Source organism: Lissotriton helveticus, chromosome 4_1 (assembly GCF_964261635.1).
Source record: "Lissotriton helveticus chromosome 4_1, aLisHel1.1, whole genome shotgun sequence".
Lineage (NCBI taxonomy): Eukaryota > Metazoa > Chordata > Amphibia > Caudata > Salamandridae > Lissotriton > Lissotriton helveticus.
The window spans coordinates 1,824,648,461-1,824,669,297 of record NC_136063.1 but is presented as its reverse complement, the minus strand read 5'-3'; positions in this window follow the sequence as shown (position 1 = coordinate 1,824,669,297).

Genomic DNA, 20,837 nt, shown 5'->3' with positions numbered 1-20,837 from the left:
CACAATAGTCATGGTGAGGACGTCTGGCATCCCACACCACCACTGTCACTCACTAACTACCCTTAGACTCTGCTAAACATGGGAAAGGACTGTGGACCAACACCGCCTGCAACACAGACCGAAATTGATCAATACACCGTCAATGACGCCGGGAACTCATCAGGGGCTGCGGGGTGATCCGCTCCGACGGGATGCAATCTTCACATGATCCAGCAGGCCATCACCACCTCACAGACCTCGGTTAAAAATAAGATCGGGGAGGTCTGAGTCGATATGGCACTTCTTCAGCAGGATCTCTGCAATGCATCAGCCTGCATTACTGAAACTAAGTCCTGTATCTCCCCTGTTGAAGATGATGTCCTGAGCTTGAAGGTACAAATGACTCGCCTGCAAACGCAAGCCAAAGAGCTGCACAAAAGAGCCGATGAATCTGAGAACAGATCTCATCGCAACAATCTGCGCCTTGTAGGATTTCCAGCGGGCTCAGAACAGGGACCAATGGAATCCTTTATTGAACACTGAATCACCTCATGGATGCCTAAAGACACATTTTCTACTTGGTTCGCGGTTGAAGGGGTGCACCGCTCCCTGGCACCAAACCCCCTCCCTCCCCCCATTGCCCCACATTAAACCATTATTGTTAGGATCCTCAATTTCAGGGACAGAGACATGATCCTACAGCATGCCCATGTCCAGAAAACTCTACCCTACCAAAACCACACTATTATGATATTCCCAGACTATAAAAGGGAAGTCCAGTCCCAAAGATGATCATACACAGAGGTCAAACAAAAACTATGCACCCTCAACGTACAATATAGACTGCTTTTTCCAGCTCTGCTACGTGTGGTCTTCCAGGACAATGAAATAAACAAAACAAGAGTATTCTATGGCAATGATAGAGACCATCAATAGGGAGCAGATCAACGACTTCACTTAAGGCGTTATATTTTGAAAGAAAGCCCTCACTCACCACCTAGTGATGACATGCTTCATCATCGGGCCCCACAGAGGGGATCTAGCATCCCCTCTGTGTGCTGCGACGCCAGATCTACTGCGGAGCGGGTTGGTGGGTAAGGACAGTGCTGTGCAAAGAATCATAAGTGAGTGTTGTGAAGTTAAAAATAAAGTCTGTAGTGTATCAAAATTAATTTATTAGGATCACTAAGGACTTAGAGATAAAAATGATGTGTAGGAAATACGTCCACAATTAATTTAGTGGTAGTTTCCTAAGTCAGTCGACATGTTTCAGCCACGAAACGGTGTAAATTTACCTGGCATTCTTCAGGACTTGGTGTAAATAAACCCTGGCGGTATGGACTCGCTAAGGTCCACCCTTACCTAGGGACGTGAGAGTGAAAATTAATCGTGAAAAAAGTGCAAAAAATTAGAAAGAAAAGCTGTCTTTCTAATAACTCCTGGTTTAGGAGGCTTCCAATTTTGGTTTCTGCACTTTGATAGTGTGTAAATTTCACACCATGGGTCACAGGAGGGGGGTGGAGGCGTAATTGGCACACCGCCCTCGACGCTCGGCACCCGTGGATTACCTACAGCGACCCTCCCCAGGACAAAACATATTTCTTTGATACCCCAGAAGCAGCCTGGACCTGGTTGACAGAAGAGCGTCCTCTTTGACTAAAACCCACAGCCCTGGCCCAAGGGCTCAAACCACCTCAAACCTTACTCCAAGGAAGAGACAAACACATTCTTGCAAAGGTCGTAAAGCAAGCAGAGCCAGATCGGGCTCACCAGCGACCGGGCCCCAGCCCCCCAGCGCCGAGAACTGTCTACTGGATCCTGTCCTCCCCAGCAGTCCGGCTCCGAAGACCGCTCACCCACACAAAGCAACTCTCCCAAGTCTTAAGGCATCGACTCCGCAGATTCAGATCTCTTCCGCAGCCCAACACTCCTCGAATTATGAACCCCATAGGGTTTCATAGGGAGCACCCTGTGGACGCGGGTGACTTCTTTGTATAAAGATACAAGACATTGCACCAATCAGATACTTCTGCCGATGTATGATCTTATCCTGTAACGAGAGGGGTCCTCCGCCATACCTTGACTCTAAGTGTTATAGTTTAGATTCACATTCAGTTCAACAGTTCAAAATCTGCAGCATGTCAGCTTTGCTCCAGCATGGCATTGCATTCCAATCGCATACCAGCAGGCGACGCCTCCAGCAAACACTACCGATCAGCCAAACACCTCTACCACATGGCGGGTCCCTGTGATTCAGTGGGTTTCTCACATTGACCATGACACAAGCGATTCCTAGTGGAAGCTATCTCCGGATAATGTCATGTAATGTTAACGGCCTGTTAGATAGAATTAGACGAACTGCAGTTCTGCAGCATGCCTGAAGACACACTCCTGGCATACTCCTTCTCCAGGAAATGCACCTTATGGGTGATCTCTGCCCCTTCCTTGCAAGATACAGATTCGATAGGTCCTGGAATGCAGGCTTCAAACGGGGCTCACACGGAGTGGCGATCCTCTGAAGGCACAACTTACCCTTCGTACCCATTCAAATCACCAGGGATTCACACAGTCACTTTGTTGCCCTCTCCGGAACTATGAGTGACAATGCCTTCAATGTTCTTCCCATCTACATTCCCGGTGACACACACACACAGACCTTAGGCCACTCTTGGGAGGTGCTGAACTCCTTACCACCCGGAACAACGGTGGTGGGAGGAGATTTTAATGCCGTCATGCAAAACAGACTCGATATCACAGGGAATCCCTCAACCTCACGCGTCTTACACGCCAAGAAATTGCCGACCTGGACTGAAGCCATGGGTATCTGTGACGTATGGAGGGCGTGGAACTCACAAGACACCCAATACATCCACATCTCAGCAGCACACCACACTCAAACCCGCATTGACATGATGTTTATGCTGGCCCCCAAATGTCGCAAAGTCAGAGAAATACTTATTCTTCCGAGAGGCATCGAGGAGCACTCACCTCTGCTCTTAACCTTAGGTGATCCACTTGATATTCTTCACCCAGTATGGAGGATGAATGCGTGGTTCCTCCAAGATGGGAAACTTAAAGACGCAATTGGAGCCGAACTCAAGCAATACTTTCTCACTAATCAAGACTCTGTCTCCTCTCCAGGTACCTTGTGGGAGGCAGGCAAGGCCCCCTTAGGCTTATTCGCCAAAGGCCACATTAAAGCCCAGCGAGCTGCTCAGGACAACAGGCTTGCCCTCCTTGAGGCCCAAGCAGCCCGACTCGAAAAGAGTTCTTCTGATGCAACAAATGAGTCCCAGTTGCCCCAACTAACATTGGTGAGAGATCAAATCAAGCAGATCTCACTGCACTCAGCAAAGCTTCTCTGGAGGTCTTCTATCGCACGTGTGTACGGATGGGGTGATAAAAATGGGATACTATTGCATAGATTAGTGTCATACCCCCTGGCGAACCGGATAATTCCGGAAATGCGAGACCCAAAAGGGATTACCCACCGTTCTCCCAAAGCAATCCTTCGCTGAATACTATGCTGATCTTTACCCAGCCCAAAAGCCTGAACTCTCGCTATCAGACCTGATCACCATGGAAAATCTCCGCCTTCCTGTTGGACTTGGCCTATTTTCCCCAAATGTTTTGCTTTTCACCCCCCTGTTTTGGGATGTCTCCCCTATGGTAGAAAACTGTATAGGCCATGTGTGGTGTGAGACGCCATGTTAAGTGTAATGCAGTGGTGTGCACTTGTTAACCCCCCATTGTAACAATGTACCATGGTAAGATGCTGCGTTTAAAATGGATGCCATGGCTGTGTGTTGTGCCACCTGACTGCAGTGGGTTAGCAGTCTAGATGTTCGGTTCCCAGCCATCCCAGCTTTTGGAGGGAAAGCCTGGCACCCAGGGTGCTCTACTCCTCCCCCTGAGCCAGTTAGAACCAGTTTCCCCAGAGGCTTCTAGAAGCTTCTGGCACTGCCTGGTAGGTGGGGTGAGGGGCTTATAAGTACAGGGGCTGTGCCACCATGTGCTCAGTCAGAGCAGGAACATGCACAAGAGGGGGACTGGTGCCAAGGGGGTACCGCCACTTGGGCCTGTGTGCTGGACCCTGCATCCAACTGAAACCCCCTACCGCTGTCCACAGGGCTAGTGAAAGCCCCACTGCAGGAGTACTGGCTGCTGTACAGGAGGAGTGCCACGCTACAGTGGAGGATGGTTTGTAAAGCCTACCGCCCTGTCTTGATGAGTGCCCACTGACGGCTGACCTTGCCCAGTAGTGCCTGCTGCTCTGCTACCTGGCCCCTGAAAAAGTAAGGTGCGCTACCCCTGGGCCCTAACTGCTGGCAAGCGCCTGGAGAAGAAGAGCGCTTTCTGTGATTGTCGAGGAGCACCTTGAGGAGCGCTACCTGCCGTCCCCAAAGCCCTGGTGGGACTGAGCCCCTCGCAAGCGCTGTATTGAGGGAACTGGGCCACCCCTGTGCTATGCTACCTGGAAAGCGCTGTGAAGCCCTAAGCGCTATAATCACCTCTAAAAGCGCTGCATGCCCCGGACTCATCTGTGTTGCTGTGGGACCAGGAAAAACTGTTGTACCTACAAGCGCCACGGGAGCCGACCCCATGTAATGGTGGCACTGTGCTGACCGCCGCCGGTGCCTACCCCGCATTATTGCCGCCCTCGCGGGTGCCCGCCCCACGTGTGTGCTGCCCCTGAATGGTCAAAGCTGAGCGGGTGCCTTCCCCGCATTATTGCCCCCCTGGTGCCAATTTAAGTAAAAGTGGGTGCCTACCCTGCTTTTGGACACTGTCGGAGTCACCGCCGCAGCCCGGGAGCAAGAAGAAGGAGAGTGCTGTGTCTGCACCCCAGCGCACAACAGATTGCCTCCAAATCACTGCCGCGGCCCGGGGAGAAGAGGCGCGCAGACGCGGAAGTGCGGAAGCCCGTCTGGAGGTGGGCGGGGCCCGCACGAAGGAAGCCATCACCGGGAAGCCGGAAGAAGCCAGCAGGAGGTGTTGCGGGGCTCCCGTAGTTAAGAGGGAGCCCCGTTCGTGAATCGGGACCGGAGCGGGAGCCCACACCGCCGGTCAGCGTCCCCGCGAGTAAGAATGCACAGGAGGAGAGAGGAGGGAGGCCCCAGAAGCCATCTGGAGCCTTGCGCCCGCCTACTGGAGCCCCGGGTCCCAGGAGGGGGTCTGGGTGAAGACAGGAGGGGCGCTGGTGTTGGCGGGGCTCCCGTGTGCAAGGAGAGCCCCGCGGGTGTATTTGCAGCTGCTATAGGAAGCCCGGAGTCAAGAGCCAAATCCAGAAGAGGAGCCCAGTTAGGGGGGCTCGGTTCACACGTGGTTTGGGGGTGTGTCGGGGCACAGGGTCGGTGACCGCCCCCGGGATCAGTGTTTTGTTGTGGGGGCTCCCCCAGACCCCAAACTGATTTTGCTGTACGCCACTGCCCCGCTGGACAGTGGGCAGTGACAAAGATTGGGGGGCCACAGCGCTCCCACTACCGAGTCCCGGGAGGGGACCCCAATGTGGGAAAAGGGGGGTGGCTCACCCCAAGGGCAGGGGTGCCCATACCGGGGAATGTGGTGCCTATGATGCCCCTAGATAATGAAAGCCTTACTGTTGTGTGCCTCCTGCTAATGTTATACACATGTGGGGTTATTTCCCGGATCCCCACGCACCCGAGGTATTTGAAGGTTGAAACCAGGCACCCAAGGTATTTGAAGGTTGAAACCAGAGCCTACTGCATACCTGTGTTGGTTATGTCCTAATGATGCCCATTGCACAAGAGTATGCCCACAGGTCAGGCCTATTGCTTTCATGCTAGATGTGTTCTTGACTGCCTGTGATTATACCCAGTGGGCCCCTACTGATGCCCCATGCACCTGTGGAGGCCTGCCCTGAATTACGATAAGACTATACCCACTGTTAATGGGATTCGTGCCCATGGTTTTTGTTGTATGCTGAATGCCTGGCACGACTGGAAGGCCTAATGGTCCCAGTGAGGAGCGGCCCAAGGTACTGGTGTGGGTATATGGTATGATGTACTTACCTGCATAAGGGTATGCCCAAGGTGTTTATGCTATTTTTATGCGCACTGTGTTTCCCGCCTAATGTGTCATGCCAAATGTTAATGCTTATGTTGGAATTGCAACATTGACACTGCTGGACTTGTCTTTTTCATTTATCCATTATCCTTTCCCAATGGTTCCAGCAGCGGCCCGATTGACCCTGCCCTGTAAATAATCCCCATTGTAAATATTGCCCTGGCGCCAGTTGGTGCAGTATAGTGATAATTGTGATTACCTGTGTAGGTTTGGTACAATACAAAAGTTTCTTTTTCACCAAAACTGGTGTTGTGTCTCTTTTTGTGGGGTGCCTTGTGTGTCGTCTGTGTGTACTGCGTAGATGCTTCACACATTTCCTCTGGAGTTTGGCCCGCCCACTCTGCACCATGCTACCCCATTTCTAACACTTCCTAAACTCAATACAGTCGAATCGGTCGGAATGGAAGGCCCTGTCACACATGAAGAAATACGAGACGCCCTCTCACAGGTTGCAGCCGGGAAAACTCCTGGCCCGGATGGTCACCCACAAGAGTACTATTCCCTCTATCGTGACATACTTGTCCCACACCTAGCGGCCCTCTATGCAGAGGACGTAGAGAAAGGCACATTCCCTTTAGAGACCAATGCGGCCACGATAGTTATTATTCCCAAAACACAGCAACCCTCATCAGCCCGCACTGACTACTGCCCCATATCCCTAATCAATACAGAGTTCAAAATGTTTGCCACAGTCCTGACCCAGCATCTCAAGCCATATCTCAACAGATTGGTCCGTCCCGATCAATGGGGCTTCATGCCGGCTCGGAGTACCAGGCACTGCCTTAGACGCCTTCACCTGGCCTTGGCCAACCGGCAAGCACTAACTCATTATTTGGGACTTCTCCTAGTCGACTTCAAGAAAGCTATTGACTCAGTCGACTGGGGATACCTGGATGAAATCCTAGCTGTTATGGGCATGGGCACTGACTTTCGACACTTGGTTCATATCCTGTAATCCAAACTGTCCCCTCTCGTCCCTCCTGTTTGCCCTGGCGATGGAGCTCTTAGCCAGCCTCATTTGTTCTGATGATCGGGTCCAAGGCTGGAAGTGGGCAGGCTCTCACGAGGACATAATCGCCTTATATGCAGACAATGTCCTACTCTTTCTCGCAGAGAACGTTCAATCCGGCAGAACTTGGCGACATTTGGGTCAGTGACCATTTCCGCTCTTTCTCAGACTTTCAGACCAGGCACTCACTCCACTGATCACAGTTCTATAAGTATGTGCAACTCCCCCATGCCCTCAACATACATATCGCAACAGGCAAGTCACTGCCAGCACAGCCCCTTAGAAGCTCAAATCACAATGGGCGACTTGGGGATGGAGGGAAGGAGTATCCCGCATTTATCGGTCCTTAACTAAGAATGGTCCCACTTCCCTTGACCCACTGAGAACCAAATAGGAGACCTGGCTGGGTGCTCTGGAGGATGACGACTGGAGGGATGCTTGATGGACCCTAAAACCATTACTGTCTCGGCCAGACTCCGTTTGGTCCAACTATGCTTTCTACATACCTCCTACCTCACTGCTGCCCCCTTAGATAGGGCAGGCCTACTGCCACACCCATCCTGTGCACGTTGTGGTCTTGTCCACGCATAGCTTCCTACTGGGAGTCACTGGAAATGGAGCTTACAGAGGTGCTGGGATGGGAGATACCTCACAACCCCTTGAACATACTGCTAGGTGTCACAGACGAGTTAGATGGCTCTAGAGCAGACAAATTATTCTTGGGCACTGCCCTTGTGGTGGCCAAGCGGGACATCGCAATGGCGTGGAAATATCCTGCTCCACCTAACATAGCCAAATGGCGTAGAAGAGTAGACTCGTGTGCCACACAAGAACGGTCGCTGTACGAAGCCAGGGGCTGCCTGGCCAAGCATTAGAAAGTTTGGGGCAAACAGTTGAGAAAGCTGTATTAGATACCTTCCCCGTCCTCTCTGAATCCAGTCCTAGATATCAATTGGCGGGTGATGATACGTCAATGTATGCCGATACAAGAATGTTTTGCACACCTAATGTCATAAGTACTCATGCTGCTGAATATGCTGTGATGTGTGCATTCAGGTTTTATTATTGTCTTCACACAAAAATTAATTATCAAAAAAAATACAATTGCACCTTCTCAGCTGGAGGCTCCAACAGAGCAAGTATACAATGACGAGAAAAATAAAGCCAACATGCATTATTATACGTCATAGAACAAGGCAAGGATTTTTTTTAAGCTTTGTCCCAATGTGCCAAGTCCAAATAGGTGGGCAGAACATAACTAATCTGATTGACACCAGTGCATCCATAAATGTTATCTCTCAATCACAATTTGACTCTCTAGACCTCCACCTTCCAGACCCACAAAGTAAGAATTTATACCTGTGGCAACAAGTCACTGCTGCCAATATGTGACGCCTTCACCATGAAACTCATGCACAGCCACAATGCAAAAGTGTATGTGACTAAAGAAGGAATAAGGACACTTTTAAGCTATCGAACCACTAACCATTTCTGTCTAATACTATTTACATACAACTTCACGAAAATGAGTAAAATTACCTATTGAATCTGATGACCTGCTTAGTGGCCAAGAGGGCATCAAAGGCAAAGGTGTTAATCTGAACATAGACTACTCCATCCTGCCAGTAGCTCTATGCCATAGTTGAACATGTTTTCATCTACGACAAAAAGTGGAGGCTGACCCACTCTAACTCGAATTAGCTGACATAATTGAATGGGTAGAAGGGTCCACCCTGTGGGTATCATCCATCATTGTTGCCCCTAAGCCATGACCAAATTGGTAAGCATCTGCGTCGATATGATATACGACTCAATGATCCAGCACTTGAAAGATAATTTCACCGCACATCAACTGTAAAGGTCCTAATGGCAGAAGTGAACAGTGTTTGCTGGTTCTCCTAGATGGACCTCAATTCATCAACTTCTGTTAGACCTGAAAAACAGGTATATCACAACCTACTCTACACATGTCATCCATAGGGTTGGACTGGCCACAGCGGGCATTGGGTGTTTGCCTGGTAGGCTGAAAGGGTGGGGAATAGCTTTGAAGTTACTGGGGGCCAGTTTTGCAGCAATGCTGCAATATCGACCCCCATTGAGAAAAGCAGCAGTGCTCTGGCTGTTTTTGTTAAGCAGCTGTGCTTCAAGCTTGCTTCCTCCCGCCTCCCCTTTCCCTAGGGCATGACAGGTCCAACAAAAGTGCCCGGGCAGTTTTGGGTTCCCAGTCCAGCCATGGTCATCCACTGCATATAGAAAATATCATCTTTTGTATCTTAGTGTCACTGAAGTTTTTCAAAAGATCATTAGAGAGGTCTAGCTTGACATACAGGAGTCATAATTGCCAGCAATGACATTCTTGTACATGGTACACCAGCGACGACATTCTTGAACATACTTAAGCTCTCAATGAGCACCATTCTAGGCCCCACAGCATTCATCAAAGACTGAAAGACTGATCTTACACTCAATCACAAGAAATGTGAGTTCCTCAAAACAAGCATCAATTTCTTTGGGTACCAGCTCTCTGCTGATGTGGAAGTCCTTGATTGTGGTCAGTTCATCAGGAATCTCACTTCTCTAATGGAATTACAAAGTTTATGTCCTCCTGGAGCTAAAGTGAAATCCATCCATCTGCATTTCAATCAACAAATGATGCAATTAACATAACCACACTCCAATACTTCAACCTTTGTAAAGAATCTAAGTTGTAAGAAGCCACCGTTCCATGGTACAGTAAGTGGTTCTGTTGCAGAAACAACTTGGCAGAGATCGGGCACCCATTACATACACCAGTCAAGTCATGACCCCACCAAAAAATGCTGCTTGCATACTGCATCCAATAATGGCGGGTGGTGCTGACACTTGTATCTCTACCTATATAGCCAGGCTTTCACTTCTCACAAACTGCTGGTTCCACTGCTTCTGCAGTCATAGCCACCTCACCTACAACGAATAGAGAAGTGGATTCTTTAGTTGCAAGAATACTCAATCTCTGTGGTATATGAAGCAGGGTAACAGAACCCAGCAGATTACTTGTGGAGATATCCGAGATTAGCCACTTCTAATCAAGTGCAAGATGGAAGAATATGTTAGACTGGTCATAGGGCGATCCCAACCGCTGCCAATGTCCCAAGAAGACAACTGTGATACTACTGTGAACAATCGCTTTTTGCAGAGAGTCACTCATGAAACTCAGAGTGGACAGTGGAGGTCATTGCATCCGAACTGTTGACCTGTACACGAGAAGCCTGAAAAGTCCTCACATTGTTGTATAATGCAAGACACAACTTAGACATGACTTCAGTAGGTTGTCTCCTGAGGGGAATCCGCCTTGTAATACCTCAAGCTCTCGCCCTAAAAGCAGTTCAATTAGCCGATGTTGAAGACTATGTGATTGTCAAAACCAAAAGCCAGTTGATCCAACTGCACATTTTACACAGGTCCTGCGTCTCGAGGACTGCACTGTACCATATGGGCAAATGTACCTCGATGCAGTGTATTAGGGGCTGTGGTGAGACAGGGAATTTTTTTCACATACTGTGGGACTGCCCCAACAATCAAGCTTTCTGAGCGGGCGTGTCCAGAGTGATGACGTTGGTAGTGGGGGAGCAGGTCCCACCAGAAGTGAGATGGCATACCCTGGGGATGACAGGCGAAATAGTATTGCCCAAATGGGCCACGACATGACTCGCTCTGGGGGAGTGGTGGCAAAATGTAACATCACCCATGCATGGGTCTCCAGTGCAGTCCCAATGGTGGAATCCTGGGGAAATGATTTAGATTGGTGCCAACGGGCTGAGCAAGCAGTATATCAGAGATGGGGATGCCCACGCAAATGGGAGAAGATATGGAGGGCCTGGGTGGACTACAGAACCGGACAGTCCCCAGTTTAGCAATGGGTCGCAGGTATGTTGATAATAAAAGTTTTTTGATTGTGACCTATGTCAGACGTGGAGTGGGTGGGCGAGTGGGAGGGTTGAATTGTGGTAATATTTTGTATCTCTACACACCAAACTCACTCTATGTACACTATAATGATTTCTGAAGCATTTGGCTTTTTTTTGTTTGTTGTTTTTGTTAATAAAAAGAATCTTAAAAAAAAAGCCAGGTCTGCAGAAAAGCATTTTAGAAGAGATGGTTTGGAAGAGATTCAAGAAAGCACCTTAGGAGAGTGTCCTCTTTGTCAAGCTTCCAGTCTGCCTGCCCCTCCAAGCTCCTGAAAGTGATCCTTTCACACCTGTGGTTTCAGCAAGTTCAGATTTTGAGGGTCTACCTGAGCCACCATATGCTTGTAATAAACTGATGATATTTAAAGTATACAAAAATAGAGATCGTAAAGTCCACATCTGCCGAAGAGCTTATCCAGAATGGCAAGTGGTTGGCTACCCTTGAGGGAAGATAAAGATACTCAGAAGAGATAGTGGTTCTCCATTTCGGAGGTCAACCTTTCTCAGGTCATCCAACTTCATTTCACATCAGGGCGTAGCTGGGACACACAAAGATAGGGGACGAAGATTGAAAACACTCCGTACTCTGAGGCCCTTATTTTTAAAAGTATTCTTTACTAGCCCGCTATCCATCAGCATTGAGCAGTCTTTGATGGCGATCTCTCAGCTATATGCAGTGCACGGACGGCGACATTTTCCAGCAGAGGTCTACGCCAGCTGAGAAGGTTAGGCTGATGCCTCTCTCCTCCAGTGGATATTGTGGTGGAATCCAGAGTGGTGGCTATCCTGAGCTGAAGAGCTGCAACGGGGTGTCTCGGTCCTTTAGGGCTGCTGCAACACCCCCACTCTCCTTCGGTGGACTTTGGCTATTTGGCAGTCCTAGACTGAGGTGGCTGTCAAGCGCACTGGCCTATTCTGTCATACACCACGAGGATGCACCCTTCCTTGCCACTAGATGCTGACTGGGACCCGGAGTGATGGCTGGCTTGAATTGAAGGGTTGTGGCAGGGTGTTGGCACAGTCCTTTGTGGCTGCCGCTGCATGCCCCCCTCTCCTTCGGCAGGCAGTAATCATGTGGTGGTCCTCGGCTGAGATTGCTGCTCGGCCTGCTTTGGTCTGATCTGTCTGATGCCGTGTGAGTGTACCAGCAGTGAAGGCTACACGGCACCACACGACTGCTTGGGCAGGCAGAGGCTTTTTCCCGTGTCCTCCGGCAGCCACTGTGCAACGCTCTGCCTGAGAGGCATTTCCGGTGGCCCCATGATTGTTGCTGCCTCTCTGCCTGTCCCGAACAGCTTACTTGGACAGGGTGCTGTCCTGGAAGCCTGTTCTCCTTTCTTTCTTCAGTCTGATGGTGAGGGACACCCCCTCACAGAAGCAGGTAGTGAACACAGCAGCGACGAGACGGGATGACCCTGATAGCTGGGACTGGGTCCCCGCTACCAGTCTGGAGGCACGTTAAAGGTAACAGACCTTGGCAAGACCACATGCAGCGCAGGCTTCCCTTTCCTCATTCCTTCTTTTAACTGTCACGCGTTGGAACTGCCTTCAGGGGCTGGGCAAGTTCACATCCTTCCATACCATTTGCGCAACCACTGTCAATCAGATAGGATGATGATGCCACCGGGCCTAGCTGTTCTTTAAAGACCAGGGGCCTTACTTATGAAGGCCTTGCGCTGCCGGTGCGTCACTTTTAACATGGGAAAAAGTGATGCACCGGTGGCGCAAGGCCTTCATAAATAAGGCCCCAGGAGCATCCCGCTTGCAGTAGAGGTTCAGCTGACAATTTACGAAGCCTTGGAAAGCTCACTTTTACATAGATGGCGTGCGCTGGGTTACAGTTGTCACCTTCTCACCTGCGAACACCCTAAATTGCCAAACGAGCTCCTGCAGCAGTCAAGTAATGAGAGCAATGCAATGTCTCTAGTGAATCTCAACCCCACAAGCAATGGGGACTCCATAAGTGGTGGCAGCCTAATGAAACACTACACAGGGAGAACATCCTTGTCGCTAACCTACATACTGGGCTGCTCATGCTGCTCTTGTAATCTGTCCCGTCTGTCAGACTGAAACTCTCAGAGCAAGCAAGCCTGAGCGAATATCCTCTGGCATTGTTCTTCACTAGAGTAGACCACACTCTCTGGAACTCCAGTTCAGCCCGGATATTCTGACAAGGGTCAAGCCACGGAGCTAATGGGTAGACATGGGTAGACTTACATTTTGCCTAACAGCTCCAGTGCTTAATTTGTAAACAAATAAATGCTGGGGCCTTCGTGATGGGGCCACCGCAGTTTGCACCACACATTTCCCCTGCCAGCGCTGCAAATAACAGAACTTACACAACTACTAACCACCACACTGCTACAAGTGTGAGAATTCAGACTCCCAAGCTTTAAAAATGACCGCCAGGTGGTTTGTGGTACAGCAAGGAAAGCTTGTGATTTAGTATCCGCTCCTCAGGGAGTGGTAAAGTCTGTTGTTTTGGGTAATGCATGCCAAGATAATGTCAAAATTCGAGGTGATGTTCCACCAACTAATCCTGTTACTATTTCAAAGCCAATAGGGGAATCACTGCCTGGGATGGGGAGCTTAATCTCCTGGAATGTGGCTGGGTTAAGCTCCAAGTTAGTATGTGGAAACTGGCTAGGCTTCGTCAGCACATACGATCTTTGTATGTTCCAGGAGACCTGGGCTTGTGAACCTGTTTATGTTTTGGGATATCTAAATTTTTATATACCAGCTATTAAGGGACCAAAAGGGCGACCTATGGGGGGACTCACTATTTGGGTTCGTCAGTCTCTTAAATTGTCAGTAAAGAGCTTGGCGACTAGCCAAAAAGATATCCAGTTAATCAGGATTACTAGTGATACCTCTGATGTTCTAGACATTTATAACATATATGCTAGAGGTAGTAAGACTGGTAGATCTGATGTCCTCCTTGCTCTTTATAATCTCCTTGACACATATTCGCTTGGTCATAGGATTGTAATAGCTGGTGACCTGAACCGAACTTTTGAGCCTCTGGTCGCTGGTGAAGCTTTTCTAGGTGCTGAGGAGGATTTACAATTGGGCATCCCTATCTTAGAAACGAATCCAGTATTACGCTGGACAGAGGATATCTTAGGTCTGAATGCCATGTGTCTAGAACTAGGATTAAGAGCATTAAACGGCAGGACTATGTCAGACAAGACAGCCTCCATGACATTTGATAATGGGAGACACAAAAGTCGAATAGATTATGTGATCTGTAGCATGACTCTATGGTCGACTGTCTGTGACATGGAAGTTGTGCTAAGACCTGAAAGTGATCATAACCCTCTATGTGTGGCGCATAAATGGTGGCTTACTGTTGATGATTCAATTTGCCCTAATGCTCTTGTTCCACCGCTGATTATTCCTGAAAACGATATGCGCAGGCTACGGTGGGCTAGCGTTATGACTGATCAGCAGGCTATTGGAAATATTAAAGAGGAAACAGATAAAGCTATCTCGGCCCTGGAGTCAGTTGCAGGTGGGTCTCCTGGCCTGGGTGCCGTGGCCAAAATTCACGATAACCTTTTTTTTTTTTTTTGGCTTTAAAAATGGTTTGAGTGGCTGGTATTAATTGTTTTAAACATGGGTTGAATTAATAAATAACTGTTTTCCTGTTCATCTTTAAATGAGCAGCTGTTCCAAGTGCCGGTGCTGGCAATTAAGTGCAGGTGCCGAGCGCCGAAAAACACCGGCTAAAATTAAGCACTGAACAGCTCCTTTAGTCATTATCGGCTAGCCCGAGCTGGACTATCGGAGACGGCAAGACCTCTCATCATCATCCTCAGTAACAACATTTTTGGACAAGCTAGATGCTATTCTGCAGGCCATAGAAATGTCAACAGAATCCAAGACAGATGCGACGGGTCTGGATGTTGGGCTCCTGCGGGACTCCTACTTGGGAGTAGAGTGACTCACTTTAAGCAAACTCTCCAAGAGCTGCAGCTGCAAACAATGCAACTACAGCAACAAGGCTGGGATCTAACTGACCGTATCGTTTCCTGGAGGGCAGGGCATAACATTCTGAAGGTCAAGTGCACCAGAGCAACATAAGTCTGGCTGGCCTGCCAAAGGGTGTGGAAGGAGACAACATGCTCGAATTCCTTGAATTTCTAACTACAAAGTTCATAGAACCCGTTACCCAAGACACGTTAGAAGTAAACTCCGAGGCCCAGGCCGATGGAAAAGATATATCTAATGGCGGAACTGAACCAAACGGCCCTGGAGAGGTCATCACACCTCACACATGAGAAAGAAATGCGCAGAGATGAAGCGAATTGAGGAAAAAGGGAAGCCGCTGGGGAAAAATGGCATTGATTCCTCGATAACAGCGACAAGCCATTCATCAATATCAAGTGAAGGAGCTATATGTATAATTATGAAAGGTAGAAGTGACGGTGCTCCTGGCCCTAATGGAATCCCTCAAGCAATTTTTAAGCATGATAAATCGTTCTGGGGCAATCATCTTTTTAACCTATATAAAGAAATAGAGCTCCTAAATTACATTCTATCGATTGGCAAGGCTCGATATTGACACCTATTTTTAAAGGAGGAGAGAGAACCAATCCATCAAACTACAGGTTAATAGCCCGCCAAATACTATGCCACACTCATTCTAGAATACCTGATGGTTTGGTCTGATAACCTCAACCTCATCCCGGTCAACCAGACAGGCTTCAGGCAAGGAATAGGGACGGTAACGAACATCTTAGCTCTATCTCTAATAGCTAACAAGTGTAAGCAGAGGAAACAACAACTTTACCTCTGCTTTATAGACCTAAAGACAGCATTTGATAGTGTTGATCGTCACCTCCTGTGGAAAAAGTTGCGTGCATGGGACATTCCTGAAAGGCTTCTAAAAGGTATACTGTTATTTTACTCAAACACCTGGTTGAAAATTAAGATAGGTGATGGGTCCAGACTCTCGAGGAAGCTGATAACGACCAGAGGCCTCAAGCAAGGGTGTGTTCTGGCGCCACATCTTTTTAACTTGTTCATGTCAGATCTATCACAGAGGCTAGACTGCACTAACTCTCACCCGCTGAAACTTGGTAAACTGATACTCACTCACCTTTCATATGCCGACGATGTGGTGTTAATGAGACAAACAAAGATCAGTCTTCAAAGAGTTTTAAATGAAACAGCTGATTACATTTCAGCAAACAAACTCGAAATAAATACATCAAAGACCAAAACTATGGTGATTGGCAGTCAGCTGAGACACAAACAGACAATCTGGCTTAACGGCAACCAACTTGAGGAAGTTACAAAATATAAGTACCTGGGATTCTATGTTGACAACTCACAAAAACATATAGAACAAAAAAAGTACATGAATCAGAGAACCAGTGCCCTCATATTCGCCTTCAGTCAACTGGCAAAAAAGTTGAAGGGTCCATCATACAAACCACTGCTTGCAGTAATGACGACGAAAATCCTTCCATTGATAACGTATGCCAGCGCTGCTTTTCATGGGGAAGATGGTGAGGTTTTAAACCAACTAACAGCATCTATTTATAAAAAAGTATTTCAGATACAAAGGTCGGCCTCGCCGGCACAGGTCCAGCTTGAATTCGGCTTAATAAACGAAGACATATATAAATGTCATGGTAATTATAGAGCGCACTGTCACCAGATGGTCACCTTGCGGTGTCGCCTATGCGGTTTCCTGGCGCTGATACTCATACCACTGTGGAACCCCTCCTCGCTTTCCCTGTGAAGCGTTCACTCCTGGGCACCCCCAGGGTGAAGCCAGGAATCCTTAGCACTGTTGGGGCCGGTGTGGAGGCTAAGCAAGCTATTGCCCAGAGTTGCAGCATGGGGCCCGAGATTAGAATAGGCACCGAGGCGAGAATTAACAGGTCTGAGGAAATTGAGCCCAAGACCCCGCCGAGGCGGGAATCGAACCCTGGTCCCTGGCCAGAACTCTGCATCAGGGTCTGCCGCTCTAACCATTGAGCCACTCTCCTCCACTGGGAGAGACATAGGGAGAATGTATGCTACAGTAAAAACCTGGTACCGGCTGAAACAAAATGCAGCCACATCACAAATTAATGAGGCCCTATGGACCGAAGTAAACGAGGACAGAAACTCTCCTTTTAATCAATACCTGTGCAAATCCCTCTCAATAACCAGTACAACTGACTTATGGAACAAAAATCTGCCGTATCAGTCTTTCAAACAAGCCATAAACAAAGTAGCTAAAACCCATTCAGCACAAACTGACAAAAATATCTTCAGGTTAAGGTCGCATGCTTGGATGGTGATAAACAATTACAAGTCTCTTGCACCGGCGTCATACTTGAACTTGACATTTTCAATTGAAGTGAAAAAACAACTAATGGCATTACGTTTTGGAAAATTACCATCCATAGCAGCCCAGCCAACCTGGGTGCATTCTGGCCCGAAAACTTGCCGGCTTTGTGATTACTACAAAGAAGACTTCATTCATGTAATTTGCACTTGCAACAAACTGTACAACGAACGAGCCATTCTGCTCAGACAAAGCTTTAATGTGAGAGGCATTAGGTCCTGTAGAGCTGCTATAATTGCGTGCCTAAATCCATCAGACCCACAACTGAACGGTAGTCTGATCAAATTCCTCATAGTTTTCTCAAAGCTTTTGTTAAAAGGGTCAGAATCCAGGTAAAAGAAAAATGGTCAAACCCATGGCTATTGAATTTTAACAATGAAATTTTATGAGAGTCAAGTAGCGACACAATGGATATTGTTTAATTCTTTTTTAATCTGTTTTGTATAACATAATGCTTTTATATTGTTATGGTTTTAACTAACTAAACAATAAACATTTACTTACTTACTTACTTACTCCTTGAACGCTGGATAAAAAGCTATATGCCAGCGCATAGTCTTTCCCAGTTTTCACAATGAAAGGAGTGCACAGAATCACAGGTAAAAGACCGCCGCTGGAATTGGTGCCATTTCCGGTGGGTGCTACAATGCTTCACTCTATGGATCAGGACATACTTTGGCCGGCCCATCAGGCCACCCACTTTGAGCTAAAAAACCAAAGGGTAACAGCAGTGATACTCAAAGTACGGCCTTCCTGACCTTTACATGCGACCAACAATCTTACTTTTTTACGGATACTTCCCAGGCATGGGCTGGGTAGAGCAGCAGGCAGAAAGTGGCGGGCTGGGGGTCCAATGTTGGGAAAAGGTGAGCCAAGCATCCGCAGTGCTGTTGCCCTCGCTTTGATAACAGACCTACAGATTGCAACCGTCATGGGATGACTCCATCTAAGTTGCATCATAAGATGAGTGCTGAACAGCTTTAGCTGTTTCGGCATCCTTCCGTGACCCCATGCAGCTCTTTAATTCAAAATGGTTGGACACCACTGGCGATGACGATGGGTCTCCAACCCTAACTTCACCACATAGATCCGTGATGTTCCTCTTAGTGATCCCATAAACCACTAATGTACTCCTCTGAGATGCACTCTGAATTACACAGCAGATGTATCTATTGATCACCATCCTACAATGGGCTGCTGTAAATGTAAAGACTGTAATAAACAGTTGTTAACACTGGGCAAAATCTTTTCAATCCTGGTGTATAATTTAGGGTGCATCAAGTTTCATTCCCATGTCCTAGAGGGCCCCTGGACTAGGCACTTGGACCTGTCGTAGTGCGCTCTTACATTTTCTGCACAGTACCGTTCTCCTGTGAAGGTGGGTGGGCCTTCGCTTGAGTCACAAATGCAATGCACACAAGCGGAAACCTGGTTTTACCAATACAAGGATTTGGGGCATTGAGGCTTCTAGTACTGCCTACCTGCAATTGTGCCATGTCACCCTCCACTAACTTGTTTACAGCTCTTGTGTTGTTTGTATTAATTGTTATGGTTGACAAGTTTATGTTTATTCGCCATGGAGGAACGGTTTAGTTTACACTTGCACAATGTATAGGGGTGGTCTCCAAGAACAAAGGGAGGCTTGAGGTAAGATGGTGGACTGGTGAGTCGGGCCCAAAGGGAACACCAAAACGAAAACATCATGACTCAACATATGTGCATGCACACCTGAATTCTGTATTTTACCACCCAATAGGATTGGGTGGTAAAATACCGACTCTTAAGGGCCTGTGGCAGTCTTAGGAGTGTCACCTACATGTGGATTTACCGAATCGGTAAAATTACTGATTTGGTATTTTACAGAATCGGTAAATTTACCGATTCGGTAAATTTACCGAATCTGTAAAATAATGGCCCCTACATGTCAAACACCAAATACCGGTCGGTAACGGCCGAAATCGGCCGTTACCGACCGGTATTTGCTCTCCTACATCTGGCCCTAAGTGTCTTCAGGACTCACTTGCAGATGCGTCATTAGGTGAACACATCACTGATTTCTTTGAGATAAACCATGGCACCATCTTGTCCCTGGAAATAGAATGGTAAGCATTCAAAGTTGTAATTAGAGATACCTTCATTAAGAACACTGTAGGTGCCCCCAGAGTCAGAGGAAGAAGAGAAGTTGGCTCTCCTTCAGAGCATACGAGCACGAGCCCCAACGAATGGCGCAGTACTTGAGGCAGCACTTGGAAAACATTCTTTGTTACTTGAGAGGCTGCACTGCCTAGACTTTGCAGCCTACACTACGAGGGTGAATGTAGAGGGAGATAGATCGGTTCGACCGCTGGACTGACTTACCAGGCAGGAGCACGAGGTGGCACCAATTGTCTCGATCCTACCACAGCACGACTCTACAATAGACACACAACAAGAAATACTTGAAGCCTTCTAGTCCTATTATTCCTCATCCTATGTCAATATGGATCAAACCTCTGGGGAAGAAGTTGAGACCTTCCCCCCGGATTTAGCTTACCTTGCATGCCAGTGAACAGCGGGAAGAACGAGATGCCCTGATCACCGAAAACAGCCACTGAGAGCAGTGCCCTCCCCTCCCACACCCAATGAAACAAGCATTTGCAAAGCAATTGGTCTTGTCTTTGGGACCTTATATGTATTTAGCTATGCAGCACGTTAGCCTGGGTGCTGAAACATCTACTGTTCTTTAACATGGAGGGAAAGTAAGCACCGGACATGCCAGGTATGGGAACACATGGAGAGAAATATTGCCTTTCGGCGGGAAATGGTATAGTCCAAAGCTCTGTTTACAATATAAAATCAAGGCCTTTGGTGGTCATATCACTGAAAATACAAGATTTGAAAAAAATATTATTGTCTACGGGTGCTCGTGGAAGACAATTTCTGTAGGAATCTAGAGAATGCTAAAGTGATTCTGCTATTATACTGACCTCTGCTGGTCGTTTTCTATCAAGACAGTTAAATAGAGTCAGTTGAACAAGCAGAAAGCAATTCTGATATTTTACTGACCTCTACTGGTCCTTTTCTATCAAGACAGTTAAATAGAGGGAGTTGAACAGAAAAAAAGTCCCTAAGTGGAAGCAGACAATTCCTAGGGCTGATCTCCAGACCACAAATTACATACACATATAATGTATGTATGTATGTATTGGCATACTTGTATAGCGCAATGACTGTCACCCAATGGGTATCCTAGCGCTTAGACTTCAGTAATCCTGTCCTAGGGGAAAGATGTGTTTTTAAAGCTTTCTTAAAGGAAGGGAGGTCTCCCATACTTCTCAAGGATATCGGTAGGGAGTTCCACAGTCTAGCTGCGGTAAACCTGAAAGAGCGACCTCCCATCCTAGTCCTCACAATCTTGGGAACTACTAATAAGCATGCTGAGGCCGAGCGGAGAGATCTAGACGGGGTATACCAGGAGACCAAATCCTGCAAT